Here is a 23,395-nt window from a genome sequence, read left to right on the forward strand (position 1 = left end):
TGGCCCCACCCAAACCAAGATCCATTCTTCCCACTTTTCAAGATTGTATTTCTCTTCACTATCTTGCAGTTTCCCTCCTGAATTTTCAATTATAGTGTAGAGTTCTTCACGGAGGACACCACCACATCGTCTAGAGTCTATGCTTTAATTTTTTTCTTTGATCCCATGGAGGCCAATAGTCCTCTATTTGAGGAAGTGCTTCCTAAATAGTCATGGGGGGGAGAGGTAATTCTTGAAATCTCTCTTCTATTGGGAGATTGTGTACATAACCTCTTGGTCTTCTCAAAGCTAACAATTATACTTCGAGTCCGCCAACTCTTGTTCCACACTATAGAAATTTTTGGATATTGACTTCCAAATATCCCTAGGTGAAAAAGTATCATTCTCATAATAGAAAAAAGGTGCTCCTTGCATGAACACATTGATTTCCTCCAAGCGTGGCCCAATAGGTTTCGTAGGAACTCCAGAACCAGTTAGACCCTCTGGACATAAATTAGAGACGTCACATCAGACACTCCAGACATTGTTTGTTTGTATTGCATACTATCTATCTATTTATCACCCTTAAACACTTTCCTCTGCCATTCTCCAATTGCTCTCTTCTAGGCAGCTAATGAGCTTGTTTCCATGTCATTCAAGATAATGCATGCTTGCTTTCTTTTAGGAAATTTGCTTGCACATGACTCTTGAACTTGTATTTTATGCTTCCTTACAGATATAAATTTTAATTCACGCTGAGATAATACTTAAATTAAATAAGCAATTGTAAAGAAAAAATTTAGTCATTCGATGTTACATATTATCTGACGGAAAGGTCCTAGACAATTCTTGAAGAAAGGAAACATCATTAATAATCATTTTTTGCTAATAACACTGAATCAAATAAATTAAAAATGTTTCATGTAATTTTTTAAAGTAGAACTCGTTCAATGCTTTCATGCACCGACGGCAAAGCTGTCTGACCCACACCATTATGCATAATAGAACAAATCAATATAATAGGCTATTATAAAGAATATATACAAAAATATGAAAAAACATTAAATTACCATTACAAACCCATAAACCATTAAATAGTGAAAATAGATATAAATTTGTAAATGTCTCCCTATAAACACCACAACCATAACCAAAACAAAAAAAATTCTTACCCGCAAAAACTTAGTTGGTGAGTTGCAAGTCTACAACATCTCTCAGATGATCAAACCATTTCTTAATTTTGTTCTTCTGGTTAGTCAATGGATTTAGTTGCATGTTCAAGTTTACTATTTGAAGCCTTCTGTTTCCCTATATTTGAGACATAATAAAATTCTTGTGAGTAGGAAATTGATTCAGGAGTTACGTGTGAAGAATTTGGCAAAGTAAATGATGACAATCAAACTCAAATTTTATCTGTCTTGATTAAAGACTTTTATCCTCATGGCATTAAATTAAAGTTCTTTCTCTATTTTTTGGTGATCTCTAGAGTAGAGGTTGCTTTGCATCGACCTGGGATACATTTAACTTGTGTTCTATCTGCGGAAATATGTATCCTAGGATGATGCAATGCAACCTCTGCTCCACCAATACCAGATAGAAGAGAAAGTACTTTAATTTAAAGACATCACAGTAAAATGCTTTCAAGACATATATTAGATATAAAAGGAAGCCTACCCTATCATTTGAAGGGGTTTACCTACAATTCAAGTGATCTCTTAATTATAAAATCAATTCAATTCCAAGTGAACGTGCAATCAAGCATTCATCAAGAATTGAAGGAGAAATCAAGTTAATAAAGATATGCACAAGATGTGTTTGAAATGGATTTAGAAACTTCCAACCAAATGTGATTAGTGAGTATAGATGTTGTAGTGCAACTGCCCAGGTACACATGCATGCAAAATATGTAAGCTTAGATAAGGCACATGAACTATTTGACATAATGCCTCAAAGATCACCCAATATCCAATGACGGTTGGGAGAAAGAAAACATCAATTTTTTGATAATCTTAAATATTTATTTATTCATCACTATAAATCTATTATGAATATAGTCTCAATATTGCAGAAATTTATCCTATTATGAATGCAATGTTTAGGGATGTAATCTTTATATATTTTTTTTAATTAGGAAAAGGTCCTAATACAATCCCCAATTAATTAACCTACAGAAAGATACCACTAAAGAAAGAAATTCAATCCTCACCACTATGGTCTTGAAGGCTTTTAAGACACTTGGATTCCTATTTTGGCCCGCTTTTCCTTGACCCTATGTTAAGATAGTAAACTAGTTTGAGAGAATCTATTGGGTGGGAAATTGTGTATGGTTGCAATTATTTTCATGCATGGAAAGTGATTTAAAGTTTGGACCAATAGAGGATAAGTATTTCTTGAACCTTCAAGGACATGTGTAGAGCACCGCATGGATGTTTCTCCATTATTGAACTCTTTGAATATGTAAGTAAATTATTTTTGGTTGATGACACAGTAAGTGTGGTATTTGTCTTTTCGATATGTTGTGGATAATATTAATCAAATATGGAATTTTTTTGATGCTATATACACTATGTTTTGGATTGAATTTAGGTAAGCGAAGAGGTAATGGAAGAATAAAAGAGGCACACAAAGGAAGAAGAGTGAAATAGGATGGAGGTTACCTCATCAACATGAATGAATGCCTCATCTACAGAAGTAAAAGGTACCTCTAATGGTTTCAAAATTTGTCAAAATAGTTATGATATACCAAATAATCAAGTGGAATATCCTTTAGGTAACTAATATTATCTTCAAACTATTTATTTTGATTTTCATCATATCCTTTCCATGTGCATTTCCCTTGGTTTTAGTCCCATTTTTTCTTTATTTTATATATATTCAAAACAAAATTTATAGATGCCTCTACTTGTCTCACCACTCATTAATTGTTTTGGATTTTCATTCCATTCACCAAGGTTGGCATCTATTCTAAGACTTGGTGTTGTGGCCAAGCTAAATTATTACTCTCTCCATCTTGTTAATGACCATTTCATTAATGAATCCTTCCTCATAATTTTGGATAAGTGAGACAATGTTAGCTCAAGGAATCTTTTCAATCCTCTTTCAAGATTCTTTCCCAAGTAATAATCTTGCATATTGGAAAATAAATTACGCTTCTATTTTTCCAAGCTACTCTTCCTTATAATTTTTAGATTTATTCTAAAGTGCTCATTGTGACTCATGTTTACTACTCTTCTTATTAGTCTCATTCCAATATCTCCTACAAAAATATGGAATGATTACATTTATATTTTATTTGTGTCTCCTAAATATCCACAAAATTTGAAACATTTACCCCAACTAATTAATCTACAGAAAGATACCACTAAAGAAAGAAATTCAATCCTCACCACTATGGTCTTGAAGGCTTTTAAGACACTTGGATTCCTATTTTGGCCCGCTTTTCCTTGACCCTATGTTAAGATAGTAAACTACTTTGAGAGAATCTATTGGGTGGGAAATTGTGTATGGTTGCAATTATTTTCATGCATGGAAAGTGATTTAAATGTTGGACCAATAGAGGATAAGTATTTCTTGAACCTTCAAGGACATGTGTAGAGCACCGCATGGATGTTTCTCCATTATTGAACTCTTTGAATATGTAAGTAAATTATTTTTGGTTGATGACACAGTAAGTGTGGTATTTGTCTTTTCGATATGTTGTGGATAATATTAATCAAATATGGAATTTTTTTGATACTATATACACTATGTTTTGGATTGAATTTAGGTAAGCGAAGAGGTAATGGAAGAATAAAAGAGGTACACAAAGGAAGAAGAGTGAAATAGGATGGAGGTTACCTCATCAACATGAATGAATGCCTCATCTACAGAAGTAAAAGGTACCTCTAATGGTTTCAAAATTTGTCAAAATAGTTATGATATACCACATAATCAAGTGGAATGTCCTTTAGGTAACTAATATTATCTTCAAACTATTTATTTTGATTTTCATCATATCCTTTCCATGTGCATTTCCCTTGGTTTTAGTCCCATTTTTTCTTTATTTTATATATATTCATAACAAAATTTATAGATGCCTCTACTTGTCTCACCACTCATTAATTGTTTGGGATTTTCATTCCATTCACCAAGGTTGGCATCTATTCTAAGACTTTGTGTCATGGCCAAGCTAAATTATTATTCTCTCCATCTTGTTAATGACCATTTCATTAATGAATCCTTCCTCATAATTTTGGATAAGTGAGACAATGTTAGCTCAAGGAATCTTTTCAATCCTCTTTCAAGATTATTTCCCAAGTAATAATCTTGCATATTGGAAAATAAATTACGCTTCTATTTTTCCAAGCTACTCTTCCTTATAATGTTTAGATTTATTCTAAAGTGCTCATTGTGACTCATGTTTACTACTCTTCTTATTAGTCTCATTCCAATATCTCCTAAAAAAATATGGAATGATTACATTTATATTTTATTTGTGTCTCCTAAATATCCACAAAATTTGGAACAATAATACAATTTTTCAATAATACTATGAGCATCACTTTGATGAAATGAGTACTAAGTGATCCATTCTTATGAGGGGTTCATAAGAACTACTCATGAGAATGGGTCATCTTGACTCTAAAACTATGCAAGTGAATCTTGATATAAATATCATAGTATGAAAGTCTTGTGAAAACACTCATTCTTCTAGCATTGAAAGTTGTGAGAGAGTTATTAAGGGGATTCTCGTGTGTATAGATTGAATGTATAAGTTCAAGACAGATTTTGAGGTGATATTTCTTTCCTTTTGGTACATCTATCTTTAAATTGGATGTTATTTTGCCTTCATGGTAGGGAGTAAGTAATTTTTATGTGGGTTCCTTTTTTCATTCTTGGATTATTAAGGAAAACATAGTTTGTGAAGAGGAGGTTTTGCTTGTTATCTTATAAAAAAATTGGGTATTAGCTATTCTAATAAATGATAGACAAAACAATGTCCTCTAAGGATGTTGAAAAGAAATATCTATATGATGGATTCTCTTCCCAATTTATCTTCAAAGTTATTTAGTAAATATTTGGGAAACCAAAATAGGGTATGTTGATTTGCAAAGGAAGAACTAAATCTCCCAAGCTTGTTCCAACAACCATAAAATTTTATGATTCGGGTGCAAGGGAGATTAGTGGATTTGATGGGTTGGCTTTGGCTAGATTCACCTAAGATAATTGATGATTTATTAGGCATTGTTGTCGTCAATGCATTGTTAAGGTTATTATGGTTGATTATCAAAGCTAGTGGGATTCAAATATAGAGGCGTGTTTAAGATAATTCTTATCATTGGTTGGTTAATAAAAATATGGTTTCAAGACTGATGCACAAACATATTAGAAGGGCACTTTTATGATGTATGTGAAATAATCACATTATTAAGCAAAATAATAGGTAATCTATAGGCAAGAATACTCCATATATAGATATTCTATATGAGGGACATGACTAATTCCACAAACTATAAGATTGACTAGGTTTTTCTCATTAGTAGAATCATATAATAGCTAGTGTGTATTGTTGGCTAGATGCATGAATTTGTAGTTTCCATACAACTAAGAAATGATAATGTTTCTAAGTACAAACCAAGTGGGAACTATAGACCCACTAATCTAATTTGTAACCACTCGCCATGACTATATTATGATAACTCTCTTATTGATAATAGAGAGTATCTAATGCATTTATTAAGACCCTAATTATGGTCATGGTAGACCACACAAAGAATGACTTCCATAGGAGGCTAAGAAGGTGATCCATGAACAAGAGTTTGTTTCATTCAATCCTTAACATTAACTATCATTAAGGTCGAGAAATTTTTGAGGTGAGAAATTTAGTGAAATATTACTTAATATTCTAACTGGAGATATTACATACTAATCATGAAGTGTGAGTTCATATGACTCACTGATATATAATGATAAAGTATTACATAATTAAAATTGTAAAAAACTCTACCTACTTGATATTAAATTTATTATTATTCTAATGTGCAAAGAATAAACAAGATTATCTAGGAATTAAATCTATTACGGTTTCATCATTAATAGATGGATGGATTGAATGAGTGATCGGTGAAGTAGTTGAATTTGTGCCTATAATTCTCTGTCTGGATTCTCTGTATTACACAGGGAGAAATGGGGGTGATGGGGGAGGAGATTACAATCTTGTATCAAGATGTAGATTTATTTTCCGCCAATATTAATGTAACGAAAATGAACCGAAAATTATCTTGATTAATCTGTTCTAATACCCTAACTAGCAAGGAATTTTGTTGATATATACAACTGTAGCACAAGTTCAAGAAAATTTATCACCGCAAAAATACCAGTACTCGAGCGCTCGCATCCAAAAATCTTTCTCATTGCTGTTGACGGAGGCCTAGGCATCGCCGTTTACACAACCCATTTTGGGCTCCCTTGCGAACATCCTTGTTGGTTATGTGCCAGCCCTTGGCACTTTGTGCCCATGGCACTTCCTTCCCCTGTTCCCCGCTACGGCCGTGTTTGTCACCAATGATCGCTACAGAGGCGGGACGAATGAGATAGGCGGGATTTTGGTCTTTTATTTTTTTTTAAGTAATGCATGCATTCATCGAAATTTCGATGAACATGGGCACTTTTTCAAAAAAACCCTAATATCATTGGATTATCATCAGAATTCTGATGAACACGGGCATTTTTTTATAAAAAAATTCAAATTTTCACACAATGCTCCTTGTCCGTCGGAAACCTCTGTCGGAATTTGACCCCAAATGTATTAGTGACCGCATAATGCCCCTCTCCACATTGAGGGATTCATACATAAACACATAATCAAGTGTGTCTTGATTGACAATGGAGATGGACTTAACATCTGTACCTTACAGTTAACCACAACATTGGGATATGCAAAGGATGCAGTAGATGCCAGAAAGCGGATCACCATCAAGGCCTATGATTATGAAAAACACTCCTCTAAAGGGTGTGTTACTCTACTAGTCAATGTAGGACCTATGGTGAAGAATGTGGTTTTCCAAGTCCTAGACCTCCCTCTTCCATACAATCTCCTATTAGGTAGACCATGGATTCATGCCATGCAAGCAGTACCATCTACTTACCATCAATGCATGAAGTTTCCACATAACAGAGTAGAGATTACTATCCTCGGTGATGCTAGCCTATTTGCCTTTTGCAAAAATATAAGGCATCAACCTGATATCACAGTCCATAGAAACAGAAAAGCCACCATCTCATCATCTTACATCCACCCAACAAATCTCACCAATCCACCGATCCCTACACCCAAACAGGGAAAAGCTAAAAATGAAAGTAAAGGATGAGGGCCTAAGAAAGTATAGTATTAGTCATCTTTTTTGTGTTGGCCAACTACCCCTCTCACCTAGGACTCATGGAAAACCACAATTGTCACTCAAGCCACTTGTTGCAACCAGCACTACTACACTTGATGGATTCATCCCAGGAAGATCAGAAGAACAAGAAACTATTGATGAAGACTTGGCAGGATGGATCTACAGAGACCCTTCCAATACAACTAGACAACAGATCAAGATCCCTACAAAGGGGTATGGTAAAAGCTTTACCCTAATGCAAAAGATGGTCTATAATGGCCATAGTGCATGGGGATCCCACAAATAAGGTATACAAGAGCCATTACAATTGTTGTTACAACCACGGGATACAACTGGACTTAGATTCAACCCTGGTTCAGGAGGCTCTTCTAAACTTGGGATTCCAAGCAAACAAAAGCAGACCACTTCCAAGTTCATCCCTTCCAGGAGCAGAATAGTGTCCATTGCAAATCAACTTACAAGATCAAAAGCTTCCAATCATGAAAGCACTTGTCAATTACAGTCTCTACATAGAGCAAGTAAGCAAAAGAGTCATGTTGCCCGCCAAACTGTCACTCCCAGGATAAAACTCTTGTCCACTTTAGACACCCAAGCAACATCAACAACCCCATCAGATAAAAACCCAATGAAAACTATCGACAAACCTTTCACATCGACTGACATCCCTATAACATACAACAATAGAGTTCTAACAAGTGATTCAGAGATGGATTCACATGAGTATGAATGGGGTTCTTTGGATTCACATGAATCTGAAGAGGATTCTCTTGGTCCTCTTGTAGACAAAAAAAATTGAAGGAGAGGCATGGATCAAAACCTTTTGGGATTCTGATACTAAAGATACTTCAAGAATAGATAGGTCACCTTCTGAGCCTGATTACGAAGAGGATAGTACTGATGATTACCTTGATTCCTCCATACTTACCCTAACCGATGCATCCTATGAACTTAACCTGATCGATGAAGTAATCCTAATTATTCATCTCAAACTCATTGATTAGGACCAACAAGATCCCCCACACCTTGACACCTTCCAAAATGATGACATGATCATAGACTTTCTTGAATTATGGGATGACATACCAAGCGGGGATCACAAAGATGGGTATGCTATTGAACTTAATAGGGCAACTTACTTTGGAGAGAATCTAAAACCTTTCAGTCACAAAAATATTACAATCAAAATAGGATCCTTAAGTGAAAACCTCACTATGGCACTTGTGGAGACCAAAAGAGTAAAAACAATGGACGTATCCAAAGGTAAAACCTCTCTAAGGTGCCGAAGGATGGAAGGTTTGACATTCTCCCCTTAAGCACTAATTAGGAGAGATCATCTATTCTCATCAAAGAATCAAAGAAAGTCAATCTAGGGGTACCGAAAAATCCGTACATACTACATCTAGCAGAATCACTGACTCCAGCAAAAGATCCTGCTTTTATAGAGATCTTTCAAAAGCAACAAATCAATTTTGCAAGGTCCTATGCAGATATGCCAGGACTAGATCTAGAACTTGTAATGCATCACTTGACAGTAGTAGAAGGAGCCAAACCAGTAAAACAAAAACTAAGAAAAATGCATCCTCAGATTACACTCTTAGTAAAAGTCAAACTCAAGAAGCTATTAGATGTGGGTTTCATAAGACCCATTGATTATGCAGAATGGATCTCCAACCTTGTACCAGTGGCAAAACCAACCGAGGGCATCCGTATCTATACAGATTTAAGAGATCTAAACAAGGCATGTCCTAAAGATGACTTCCCACTACCCAACATTGATATGATCGTAGACCTCGCAGCAGGACATGCCATGCTATCACTAATGGATTTCTTTTCAAGATACAACCAAATAAATATTTCTCTAGAGTATCAACACAAAACAACATTTACATGCCCATGGGGTACATACTGTTGGAATGTAATGTTATTCGGTCTCAAGAATGCAGGCGTCACATATCAAAGGGCGATGACTACTATCTTCCACAACATGATGCATACACTGATGGTAGATTATGTGGATGATTTAATAGCTAAATCATTAACAAGAGAGGGACACCTTGATGTACTGGATAAAATTTTCACCAGATTGGAGCAATATAATGTACGCCTAAATCCAAAGAAGTGTGTCTTTAGGGTAACATCCGAGAAGCTCCTAGGATACATTGTCTCAAATAAAGGAATTGAAGTTGATCCCGCAAAGGTCAAAATAATCATGGAAATGGTACCTCCTAGGAACATCAGTCAATTGAGAACATTAAAAGGGAGGCTATAGTCAATCCGTCACTTCATCACATAATTGGTTGATAAATGTCATCCCTTCACACATCTGCTTCATAAGAATGTCCATTTCAAATGGGAAGAGAATTGCCAACAGGAATTCTGACAAATTAAAGCACTACCTAATGACACCACCATTACCAACACCACCATCTCCAGACAGGCCATTATTGTTATACATATCAGCTACAACTATGACCTTAGGAGTCCTACTAGCACAACATAATGCAAAAGAAAAACAATGTGTAGTATACTACATTTCTAGGATACTAGTAGGGTATGAACTCAATTATACCCCTATTGAACAAGCTTGTATTGTCGTTATTTTAGCAACAACCAAACTGAGACATTACATGTTGACACACAAGATACAACTCATTGCCAAGATAGATCCACTCAAGTATTTACTCAATAAAGCAGCACTAACAGGTCATTTGGCAAAGTGGTTTATGCTTCTCAGCGAATTTGGCATAGATTATGTGGACCGAAAAGCAATCAAAGGGCAAGTTATTGTAGATTAGCTAGCTGAAGCACCACTCATAGGAGACCATCCTCTCATCTCAAATTTCCTAGATGAGGAAATATTCACAGTCATGCCAACTTAGCAATGGAAAATGTATTTTGATGGGTCTTCCACTCAACATGGTTCAGGAGCCGACATTCTTTTTATCACACCTCAAGGTGATAGCATTCCAAAATCATATCGGCTCACATTCCCATGCATGAACAACATAGCAGAGTATTAAGCCTTAATCACAGGACTAAGAATGGTCGTGCAATGGAACTTAAAGGAGCTACAAGTCTATGGTGATTCACAACTGGTAATTCGACATGTTAATGATGAATACCAAACTATGGATGATAAGCCCATGCCTTACAAGAAAATGGTTGATAGCTTCAAATATTATTCATAGCTATTACCTTTGAGCAGATTCCTCGAGATCAGAACTGAGTTGCAGATGCAATGGCTACAATAACCTCTCTCCTCGATCTTCCACAGAAATCAACATGCTACGAGTTCTTAGTTTTACAGCTTTGGATCCCTGCTTTTGATATCCCAGAATCTGAGATGGTCTATTAACTCATCGGTCTGGATTTACAATGGTATGGTGAGTTTTACACTTACCTACATGATCAACTCCTTCCACCAAACTAATCAAACAACTAATGCAAAACCTTCATACGCCAATCTGATCGATACACCATCATTGTCGAAACCCTATACCGACGAAGTCTTGACGGTACTCTCCTCGGATGTTTAGAGAAAGGTGAGGTAACCACAACTTTAGAAGAAGTACATGAAGGTATCTATGGGGCTCACTCAAGCAACCCTTCATTAGATAAAACGATCATGTGGGCAGGGTACTATTGGCCCTCTATGGAAAAACATTCCTACTACTCTGTCAAAAAGTGAAAAAACTGCCAAGTACATGGAGATTTGATACATGCACCAGCACAGGAACTGCGACCCATCGCAACACCATGGCCCTTTTTTTAGTGGGGACTTGACCTTGTGGGTAAAATCCATCCATCTTCATCCAACGATCACAACTTCATTATTACTACAATAGAATACTTCACAAAGTGGATCAAAGTCATTCCACTTACTCAAGTCATCAGCAAGCAGATCACCTTGTTCATCCTCAATTACATCATCTATCAATATGGTGTACCCATGCCCATCATCACATATAACGAGCTTTGTTTCAAAAATCAAGATGTCTGTGAATTCTGTGAAAAGTTTCATATCCAACACAATTTCTCGACCCCATATTACCCACAAGGTAATGGTCAAGCAGAAGCCTCAAAAAAACATATAGAGGATCCTCAAGAAGACAGTCAATGATGTTGGTCGCGATTGGCATATTTGTCTGAATCTAGCGCTATGGGCACATCAAACCAGCATTCGAACCCCTACAGGCGCAACTCCATATTCACTTGTATATGGAGCAAAGGTTATCTTTCCTATTGAGGTAAAATTACCATCGATACAGGTTTCCTTGTGCAATTTGATTAGTAATGAAGAGTATCGGGTCTCACATCTTCAGGACTTGGAACTACTTGATGAAAAGCGACAAGCTGCCTACAATCACCTAAAAGCATATCAGTAGTGCATGAGCCAAATTTACAATCATAGGGTCAAACGTCACACATTTGAGGTAGGAGTGTTGGCATTTCAATAAGGATATTGAGAAGGTTGTTGATGATTATGGATATAACTAATTAAGGATGTTTACTGTCTTAATATTATTATTTTGTCATTGATGTCAAGAAATTGATTTTCTAATTTAGTATGATGTTGCCATATCTTGAGAAGTATGATTTGATGAGTATAAAGATGTCAGTAAAAGACACAGAAAGAATATGATGAATAAGGGGATGAATAAGGTATTCAATGGGCAACTATTATCGAGTCAGACAATGATGACATCATGATGTTTAGATTGTTTTATCATCATACATATGTTGTAAATTGTAAGGTTAATACTATACTATGTTACCGAGCAAAGAACCTAGCCGGTAAACCCTAAGGTTATCGCTATTGGTTAATGAAGGCGAAATGTCTACCGAGTGAAGTTTAGTATTTACTGAGTTGTAACCGATCTATAACAGAATACATTAAATGGTTACATGAGTTATTTAATGAAGGAAGCTGATGAGCTGGAACTGATTAAATGATTGGTATGCCATGCATGAAGTTTGTTAATGAATCTATGGCAAAGGAAAATCGGCATGAAGATCTACAGCGTAGATTGAACCGCATTACCCTAGCACAAGTTCCAAGAAATGTATGCAAGTTCCAAGGTAGGGTAAAACATTTTTCAGATCGAAGGATACATTGAACCTGGATAAGTTTGAAGATCTGATGGCTATGATTGATCATGGGAAGTGTGATCAAGGAGATTAAGTGGTTGGCAAATTGTTTATAAATAGGGAACTGTTGATAAGCAATGTATGCGGGCAAATGTATGCACAGGGATGCTACATAGTGATTACCGAGCACAAAAGCTTGAAGACCTATTTGAATAACAGAGTATAGAAGCCCAACAAATGGACAAGTTTAGTTCTATGTCTAGAATGTATTGAGCAAATAAGAATCTGCTTTAGCATTTTAGATGTGAAGTTGCAGATAGATTTTTATTACTATTATTTTGTGAAAGTGACAGAAAATATCTTAACCGAGTGGACTTAACAGTCTTATTTGTAAAACCCTCTAGCAAGGTGACATTCTGGTTGAGTGTCTGAAATCCTTTAACAAGGTGAAGATCCTAACAGATCTGAGATAAATCCCTTAACCAGGTCACATCTAGCAATGTATTTGTAATCTTTAACAGGATTTGCTTTTAACCGAGCATACTCTAGAAGAGTATATTTCTTAGTAGGTCCGAAATCCCACAGTGGTTTTTCCCTATTTGGGTTTCCATGTTAAATCTGGTGTTATGAGGTTTATGATGTTTATATGCTTTTGAGTTTGCATGTTTAGCAATTTTGGTTATATTACTGAAGTATATGTTACCGAGGTTGAATCTGATGTTTTTATGAAAGATTAAGTTTGTGTGATTCACCCCCCCCCCTCTCATCTTGTTGGCTATTGGATATGTACTTACATTAAGTATCAGAACTATCAATTGGTATCAGAGCTTTGGACTCCGGAAGAAAAATTTTAAAGGTACTTGAGGCAAAGGTCCAAAGATGTATAAGAGGGATGCACCAAAGCTGAACAAGTCAAGTTTCTTTACATGGCAGAAAAGGATGAAGTTGCACCTATCAGGAATTGGAGAATATGTTGTATATTATCTAGAGAATGATTTCATCACACCGAGCACCTATCCATTGACTATGGAAGAAATAAAGGCAAAGCAAGAACATATCCAAGCAATGATTGAAATAACATCTGCATTGACCAACTCAGAGTTTAATTATCTAGAAGGCTGCAATGATGCAAAGGCAATGTGCGACAAGCTCATATTTGTATATGGAGGAGATGAACATGTTCAAAGAGAAAAAGTAGATAGTCTAAGAGGACAACTTGAATCTATGAGGATGAATGAAGGTGAGAACATAACCCAGTATAGTACAAGACTAAAGGAGATTGTCAATCAAATCAAAGGAGCAGGTGGAACTATTGAAGAAAAGGATATAACAAGTAAGTTGTTAAGAACCCTTCTACCGGCTTATGCAATTCGAGTCTTTGCAATCAATGAATTGAGGTATGTACCTAATATGCCAGTTTCTTTAGATGCTACTATTGGTAAGCTACATGCATTTGAGTTAAGTAACTTTGATAATAGTGGATCTTCGGTAAATAAAGTTGAATCTGCATTTAGTTCTTTTCATCTTGATGAATCTAATGATTACAATGAAAGAAAGTATAAGTACTCTGAAGGAGATCACAGTGGAGAAAGTAAAAGATTTTGTAAGAGCATGGAAGAAGTACACAAACTGTATGAGGAAATCAAAAAGCAAGAAGAGTTTGAAGCACTATTAGCTAGAAGGTTACCAAGAGGCAAAGGTAAGTATAAAGGAAAACTACCTTTGAAATGTTTCAATTGTGATAAAATAGAACATATGGCTTCTAACTGTCCTAACAAATATTCTACTGAAAAGAGAGATTACTGAGATGACAGACAGAAAGATAATCATTACAGAGGACACTGAGACTTCAGAAGAAGAGATAGAACGACATGCTTAATAGCCAATGAGGAATCCAATGATGATAAATCAAATGAAACTGATACAGAGGAAGTAGTTTATGTGGCTATCAAAAATGGATCAGATGAAGAAAGGTATGAAGAAAAAGCCCTAATATCTCGCATAAATACTAATTATTCTTGGATCATAGATAGTGGATGCTCACATCATATGACAGGTGATAAACACAAGTTTGTTATGTTAGAAGATTATGATGGAGGCTATGTAAGATTTGGTAATGATGCACCATGTCCAGTAAGAGGTTACCGAATAGAATTTCAAAAAGGAATTGTCAAAGTTCATGACAAGCATGGAAAGTTAGCTGCTACTGGGACACAAATAAAAGGTAATACATTTCACCTTGACTCAACTCGGAACAAGTGTCTATATGCAAAGATAGATGATACCTGGTTATGGCATAAAAGGTTTTGTCATGTAAATTTTGATAATCTGATCAAAATAAGTAAGAAGCACCGAGTAAGAGGTCTACTGAGTCTTGAAAACCCTAAGAATGCTATGTGTCGAGGATGCCAGATGGGTAAGATGACAAGATCAAGCTTTACAAGTAAGTCTTACACCTCTAAGGGAATTTTAGATCTTGTGCACACTGATCTTTGTGGTCCTATGAAAGTTTAAAGTTATTATGGTGATAAATATTTCATATTATTTGTGGATGATTACTCAAGGATGATGTCAGTAATGTTTTTAAAAGAAAAATCAGAAGCTTTTCAAATGTTTAAATGGTACAAGGCAAGAGTTGAAAATGAAACAGGAAGACAACTGAAATGTCTTAGATCAGATAGAGGAGGAGAGTTCACAACTGATGAGTTCAACTTAATATGCAATGATCATGGTATTAAAAGACAAGTCTCTGCACCGAGAACTCCATAGAAAAATGGAATAGCTAAGAGAAGAAACAGATCTATTGTGGATTGTGCCAGAACCCTGATGATTGAAAAGAAAGTACCACAAACATTTTGGAGGGAAGCAATAAGCACAACAGTTTACATCCTGAACCGAGTACAACTGAAGAAAGGTACTTTCAAGATGCCATATAAAATCTGGTATGACAAGAAACCTAATGTAAGTTATTTTAAAATCTTTCGAAGTAGATGCTATGTACAGAAAGATGATAGAAATGGAAATTTTGATCAGAAAAGTGAAGAAGGAACATTTCTAGATTATTCTTCTAGAAGCAAAGCATTTAAATGTCTGATCAAATCATTTAACAAAATAGTAGAAAGTGCAAATGTGAAAATTGATGAATTTGCAGAAAGAAATGATGAAGGAAATTCCAAAGAACCAGAAGATTATGATGAATTTGTCTATGTTCAACTGACAAGTCCTACCAAGAAAATTGTTGATGAAAATAAAGAGAATATCCAGTTACCGAGTGATGAAGAAGATCATACAGAGCCTACCGAGCCTGTATTAGCCAAGTATGTCAGAAGACATCATGCACCAAGTCAGATTATAGGAGATAAGGATGATCCAGTCATGACAAGGAACAAACTGAGACAGAACACATATCTGATATCTAAATTTGAACCGAGAATAGTGAAAGAGGCATTTAACAGTGAAGATTGGATAAATGCTATGACAGAAGAGATTGATCAAATCAAGAAGAATGACACATGGACACTAATCCCAAGACCGAAGGACAAAAATGTAATTGGTACAAAGTGGATTTTCAAAAACAAGCTAAATGAAAAAGGTGAGGTCATTTGAAATAAAGCAAGACTAGTATGCAAAGGTTATGCTCAAGAAGAAGGAATTGATTATGGTGAAACTTTTGCACCTGTGGCTAGACTTGAAGGAGTAAGAACATTGTTGGCATATGCTGCTTTCAAAAACTTCAAGGTATGTCAAATGGATGTCAAATCTGCATTTCTGAATGGAATATTAGAAGAAGAAGTTTTTATTGAACAACCTGAAGGATTTATTGAAGACAATAATAAAGATCAGGTATGTAAATTGAACAAAGCATTATATGGTCTGAAACAAGCACCTAGAGCATGGTATGAAATATTGCACTCTTATTTGATTAAGATTGGTTTTATAAGGACAAGTGAGAACAACAATATATACATGAAGAATGATGAAAATGGAATACTGATCTCAGCCATATTTGTTGATGATATTATATTTTGTGGAAATGACTCTTTATGCAAGAACTTTGGAAATGAAATGAGCAAAGAATTTGAGATGTCATTAATCGATGAGATAAAGTATTTTATAGGTTTACAGATACTGCAAATGAAAAATGAGATTTTCATTACTCAATCCAAGTACATAAAGGAAATCTTGAAGAAATTTGGGATGAAGGATTCAAAACTAGTAAGTACTCCTATGACTACCAACTGTAAACTATCAAAGAATGATGAATCTGCATATGTTGATGAGACACTTTACCGATCCATGATTGGAAAGTTGCAATATGTTGTTCACAGCAGACCAAACATAGCACATGCAGTAGGTATAGTTGCAAGATTCTCTGCAGATCCTAAGGAAACACACATGACAACAATCAAAAGAATTTTTAGATACTTGAAAGGCACCGAGGATTATGGCTTAGTATATCAGAAAGGAAATGATTTTGATTTAAAAGTTTATACTGATGCTGATTGGGCAGGCAACATTGATGACAGAAAAAGCACAAGTGGAGGAACTTTATTTTTAGGAGAAAGACTAGTGAGTTGGCTTAGCAAGAAACAAGGATGTGTTTCATAGTCAACAGCAGAAGCTGAATACGTTGCTACAACATTTAATTGTACCAACATAGCATCGATCAAACAACTATTGGAAGGTATAAATGAGAAAGTTACCAAGCCAGTAACTATATTCTGTGACAATACTAGTGCCATTAACATTTAGAAGAATCCTGTTATGCACTTGTTAGTCTGCTCTTTTAATTTTTCCGCATCCAAAGAAAGTCTTCGTTTTGTGACCTTTCTTGAACTTGAACCTTGAACCTTTCAAGAAAGTGGTTCAAAGTTCAAAGTTCAAAGTCGGTTTATAAAGTAATGGCTATGTTTAATAGGGCGTCAATAGACTTTGTGAAAATTGTCGTTGAACTTGAACCTTTGAACCTTCTAGTTAGTGGTTCAAGGTTCAAGGTTCAAACACCTTGTATTGAGTCTTTTGTGGGTCGCCTTCATAAAATGTGAGTCCTTGTTTGGCAGAATGTTTTGTTCTCTAGTGCAGTCTTGAACTTGAACCTCCAAACTACTTTTAAGTGGTTCAAAGTTCAAGGTTCAAGGATAGATAAGTTTGAAGACAAAGTAATAAAGTATCGGCATATAAGGGAATATTTTGGATTTGAATGATGAACCTCAAGGGAAATGAATGATAATGACATCCATACTAGAGATAATCATGTTGAGGAAAGATACGAAAGGAGAAGGCACGCAAGAATTAATAAGGTGTCAGGATCAAATCCTCTCGACACAATGGGCATGAATAATCTGACAGGCGGGAGTCATAAAGAGTCATGCAACCGACATTTCAGGTTATGTTATAAGTCTGTTTCTTTGAAAGTAAATTATTGGCCTCTATTGTTTGCTCAAATCAGCCAGTAGGGAAGTAGCGGCGGTGGTAGTTTCTTTCCTCAGCTGTGTGTGAATTTTTGGTTCTGCATGAAAGGTGAGCTCAAAGTTCTTCTTTCTTCCCTGTTAAATTGAGTAAATTGAAAAGTGTTGTTCAATATTTCAGTTAGTTCAGTACATTCTTCTTGCTGTGCACTTTTCCTATTTATTGAGTAAAGATGAGACCAAAACCACCTCAGCCGGACCCAAAATCTGGTTTAGTCTATTCCCTGCCAGACATAGGAGAAACCTTCTAGCCAGCAGTGAATTTAGAGGAATTTCATCAAAGAGCACGCGATTCTGCCAATACCCCATTAATGCAGAAGATTCTAGACAGTGGGTTAATTGAAGCCGCAACATTTCCCCCTGTCATATCATGTCCAGAGTTAGTTTTAGAATGTATGAGCAGATATGACCCTGTCGAGAGGTGTATTAGAGATGTAAAAGGGAAAAGTTTGCTAGTGATTAGTCGGCAAACTATTGCAATAGTAATGAGGATTCCTGAGAAAGAATAGTATGAAGACTGGACGGTTTGCAAGTCGCAAGGGCTGTTTTTTTTTTAAAAAAAAAAAGAGGCCTATTACCAAAGTGTTATCGCTAGAAATTGGTTGTTGAAATTCCAAAAAGGAGGTTCTCGGTTGCCCAGCCCATTAACCCGTGATCACATGATTCAAGAAGTAAGGGACATTATCATTCTCTTACATAGAATGCGGGGGAATCAGATTGCCTATTACTGGGAGGATTGGATGTATTTCTTTGTTCAGGTTATCTTTGGTGAGAAAAGATATATAGACTGGGTCGAGTTGATTGAAGAGAGAATGCATGAGGGTTTAAGCTGCTTTGGGAACAAGAATTTCTATATGTCTTCTTATCTTATATATTGCTTAGCTTGTATAAGACAATGGACAGGTTTATTCCATGAAGTTTGGCAGAATAATATGAAAATTTATGAGTACCATCCACATTTACAACAACACAGGGTAGCTGAGAATTATTAAGGTTCAAAATATTTTCCTAGTCAGGATAGTATTTGAATTGAGGGGAGATATGCATAAGAGATTGACTGAAGAAGCTATGCAGTTTATAAGTACCTATGGCGGTGTCTATATTCAGTTTTCTAAGTTCACTTATCTGAGGGTTGGAAACTTTGAAGGAGAACCCTATAAATTGCCAAGGTATGTCTTTGATAGACGGGTGCTAATGGAAGTAAGTAGACAACTTGCTTAGATAGAAAAGAAATATAGAGAAAAGCATCAAATAGGAGTATGTTTCCCTATTGAACTAACACATTACACTTGCAATACTGTATCGGATGCCTTGAACCTAGAACTAGAGTTCAAACAGTTCAATTTCAAACTGTATACTCCTCGCACTAACTTTGATATTAAAGGTTTTGCAATGGCTCATCTTACAATTAGTGAACATTTCCAGCATATGCTGAGTCTAGAAGATTTCTGGATAAACTGTGAGGATGAATATGAGGTTCGAAGAAGAGCTCACCTAAGATTCACTATGCAACAAGTAAGAGAGTTTGGCCTAGAAATGAACACTTCTCATATTGAGGAAGATGGAAAAGATTTAATTGATCCACAATTTGTTGAAGATAAACAGCCAGAGGTAATCCCAGAGATAGATTGGGAGAAAAATGAGGAGGAAGATATTCAGGCTAGAACCCTCATGATCATACGAAGAATGGAGAAATGGCTTAAGCAACACCGATTGAGGCAAAGTCGGCATAAGGGTTCAACTTCATCCTCTAAGAGCCTGGCTTCTAATACATTTATTCAATCTTGTGATGCAGGTCATTCTCACAAAAAGGATAAAGGTGAGCAGAAGAGTAGGGCATTACAAAGCATAGGGCAATTGATTCCTATTAGAGTTACCTGCTCTAAAACCAGGAGTAAAAGAAGTTCCTTTCCTCCAGACATAGTAGTGGTTGATCTTGAAATGGATGCCCTTCAAGATAATCCAGGTTCAAAGCAACAAAATCTAGATGATGAGGAAACCAGCCAGCAAGCACAGGAAACCTTTCAGGTAGATTCTATCATGGTAATAAGAAATGAAAAAGATGCAGGTACTGATTCTGTAAAGACTCCAGTCTCCACAGGCCCAATCTAGTTGGATAATATGCTTGGTAGCAAGAAGAGAAACATAGTCCCCGCATCCATTCCGATGGAAGATATGGTGAGAAAGTGCCTAGGAAAGACTCCCAAAGCCAAGAAATCAAAGACTGTGTCAAAAATTGATTTCGATGTTGATAGTGGAGATTGGGTGGCAGAGATTGCACATCCATTGACAGATGCCAAGATTGAAAATCCTACAGTTCAAGATTTTACCGTTGAAAAAGTAAACATAGGGACTGCTACTCGTGCCATAGATGTTCTTTATCTTGAAGCTTCAACCAAGAAGATTATCACAAGGACTTGGAAAGATGAAAGGGACAAACATCGAATGAAGGAGATGTTGCGCAGAATGGTAGAGTACATTGAGGCAGTGAACAGTCTGAATCCTCAACCCTTGTCACAATTGCCTACATCATTTGATCCAAAGTCCCCGGTCAATCAAAAAACCTTGGAACAAATACAGAAATGTAGACTGATAACAGAGACTGTGATGGAGTGGTTGGAGTAGATGTGGAAATCTAGAGCTGCATATTTTGGGAACCTGAGTAAAGTTCGTAATGGGGCAATACAAGTAATGAAGGAATTGGAGACTGAAATAAGTAATTGGAAAAATGAAGAGGTGGAATGGGCAACAAGGACTACACAGATGCGAGAAGTACAAACTTACGGAGTTATGAAATTCCTAACTGAGAAACTAGTGCCAGGACTAGATGATAGCATCTTGTATGTCTGCCAAAAGAATATTGAATGGAGGAATTCATTGATAAAATAGGCATATGAAGAATTCACAAAATTGGCAGGCCAACTTGCAGAGTTAACCACTTCTATGCGAAATGAGCTCTTATGCATTGGAATTAAGCGCCTAAAAAGCGACAGAACACTAGAGACCGTCGAAGTAATAACAGAATCTTTTGAGAAAAAGATTAACTATGTGAAGGAGGCTAAAGGCTTGGTCTTGGATGACCTAACTACTATCGCCAAAATTGAGTCGCTTCTCTTCCTATGCATTGGACATCTGGATAGCCACTCCGGTAAAGTTGCACAGGTTCACAAGGAAAAGGAGGTGTGGAAGCAGCACATAGCACACGTGGGGCTTCCACATAAGCCTGTTATCTAGCACTTCATTACGACATATTCTGATTGGAAGAAAGAATCTGTTTCTTGAAATTGCTTTCATGTTTTCTAGACAATAGGCTCTGTTTTCTGGTAGTGAAAAAAGACAGTTTCATTTAGTAAATTTTGTTGAACTTCACGGGGCGGAAAGTTAGTTTTTCCGTGTTTCCCACTTTACTGTAAGCCTGGCTATGGCTATTTAAGGGATAAAAAAGACTCTGTTTGGTTCCGAAATATTTTGGGGGGAAAAAGGAATGCAATAGATAAAGATCTGTTGTTCATAATGTTTTGAGAAATAAGAGAACAATTTTTATAAATAAAATTGTTGCAAGTTCCGTAGTATTAAATCTGTGAGTTTAATAGATTTGGATGATAATCTCTGTGTGGATTTAGTTTGAATCTGGAGTTTGTTTCTTTTCTTCTCATTATATGTGAATGCATGTAAAATGCTTTTCCCTTAAAAAAAAAAAATGCTTGAAGTCTGTGAACTTCATGATTAAATTGGTGTTGTTAATTGAGAATATATTCATTGTGTGCTGACAAGTGAATATAAATCTGCCTTTAAGTACTTTCGGGTAAAAAGTATGCAAATTAAATTACTATAACCAGAGCTGATTGAAAATCATTCTTTGTTGGGGAGCTATACCCGTATGCAGAGGATAATTATTCCTAAAATTATCCAACTGTTAGTTGCTTTTGTCTTTTAATTAATGGGCATACAGAGATTTAAGAATATAATGTATACACAATGAATATAAATCTGCCTTTAAGTACTTTCGGGTAAAAAGTATGCAAATTAAATTACTATAACCAGAGCTGATTGAAAATCATTCTTTGTTGGGGAGTTGTACCCGTATGCAAAGGATAATTATTCCTAAAATTATCCAACTGTTAGTTGCTTTTGTCTTTTAATTAATGGGCATACAGAGATTTAAGAATATAATGTATAAAAGACAAACTTGTTGACTAACAACACTCTAAGACAAAGCACATCTCTATCAAATATCATTATTTTAGAGAAGAAGCTCAAGAGAAGAAAGTGGTGTTGAAGTATGTTAGCACAAAGGAATAAATAGCAGATATCTTCACCAAGCCACTACCAAGGGACAATTTTGAGTATCTCATAAGTAAGTTAGGGGTCCTATCCCTATCTTCTACTCACTGACCGAGTTCGGTGAAAGCATCAATTCGATGACTCTATCGAATATCTTTTAAGAGTTGATGCTGATTTACACACTTTAGGATGTTTTCTAAAGGTGTGCAGGAAACAGTGCAGGATACAATACAGGAAACATGAATTGAAGATAAAATGCTCTGACTGAGACTAAGTTGACACATTACAGCAGGAATTCACTTCATACAGGAATAAATTATGTTTTAGTTCTTTACTTTTTGGCATTGTTGTCAAAGGGGGAGAAGACTGAAGAAGATTGAAGAAAAAAGGGGAGAAGACTGCAGAAGAAGACTAGAAAAAAAAGCAAAAAAGAAAGACTGAGAAAAGAGGAGAAGTCTAATGTATGGGGGAGAATTCTGATGATAGGAAGAGAGCATTTCAGAATCTCACAAACAACTCACAATAATCCAAATCAATTAGGTCAAATCAATTGGTTTTGCCATCAATGCCAAAGGGAGAGATTGTTGGCATTTCAATAAGGATATTGAGAAGGTTGTTGATGATTATGGATATAACTGATTAAGGATGTTTACTATCTTAATATTATTATTTTTTCATTGATGTTAAGAAATTGATTTTCTAATTCAGTATGATGTTGCCATATCTTGAGAAGTATGATTTGATGAGTATAAAGATGTCGGTAAAAGACACAAAAAGAATATGATGAATAAGGGGATGAATAAGGTATTAAATGGGCAACTATTATCGAGTCAGACAATGATGAGATCATGATGCTTAGATTGTTTTAACATCATACATATGTTGTAAATTGTAAGGTTAATACTATACTATGTTACCGAGCAAAGAACCTACTCGGTAAACCCTAGGGAACCTAGTCGGTAAACCCTAAGGTTGTCGCTATCAGTTAATGAAGGCGGAATGTCTACCGAGTGAAGTTTAGTATTTACTGAGTTGTAACCGAGCTATAACATAATATATTAAATGGTTACATGCATTATTTAAAGAAGGAAGCTGATGAGCTGGAACTGATTAAATGATTGGTATGTCGTGCATGAAGTTTGTTAATGAATCTATGGCAAAGGAAAATTGGCATGAAGATCTACAGTGCAGATTGAA

Source organism: Cryptomeria japonica, chromosome 11 (assembly GCF_030272615.1).
Source record: "Cryptomeria japonica chromosome 11, Sugi_1.0, whole genome shotgun sequence".
Taxonomy (NCBI): domain Eukaryota; kingdom Viridiplantae; phylum Streptophyta; class Pinopsida; order Cupressales; family Cupressaceae; genus Cryptomeria; species Cryptomeria japonica.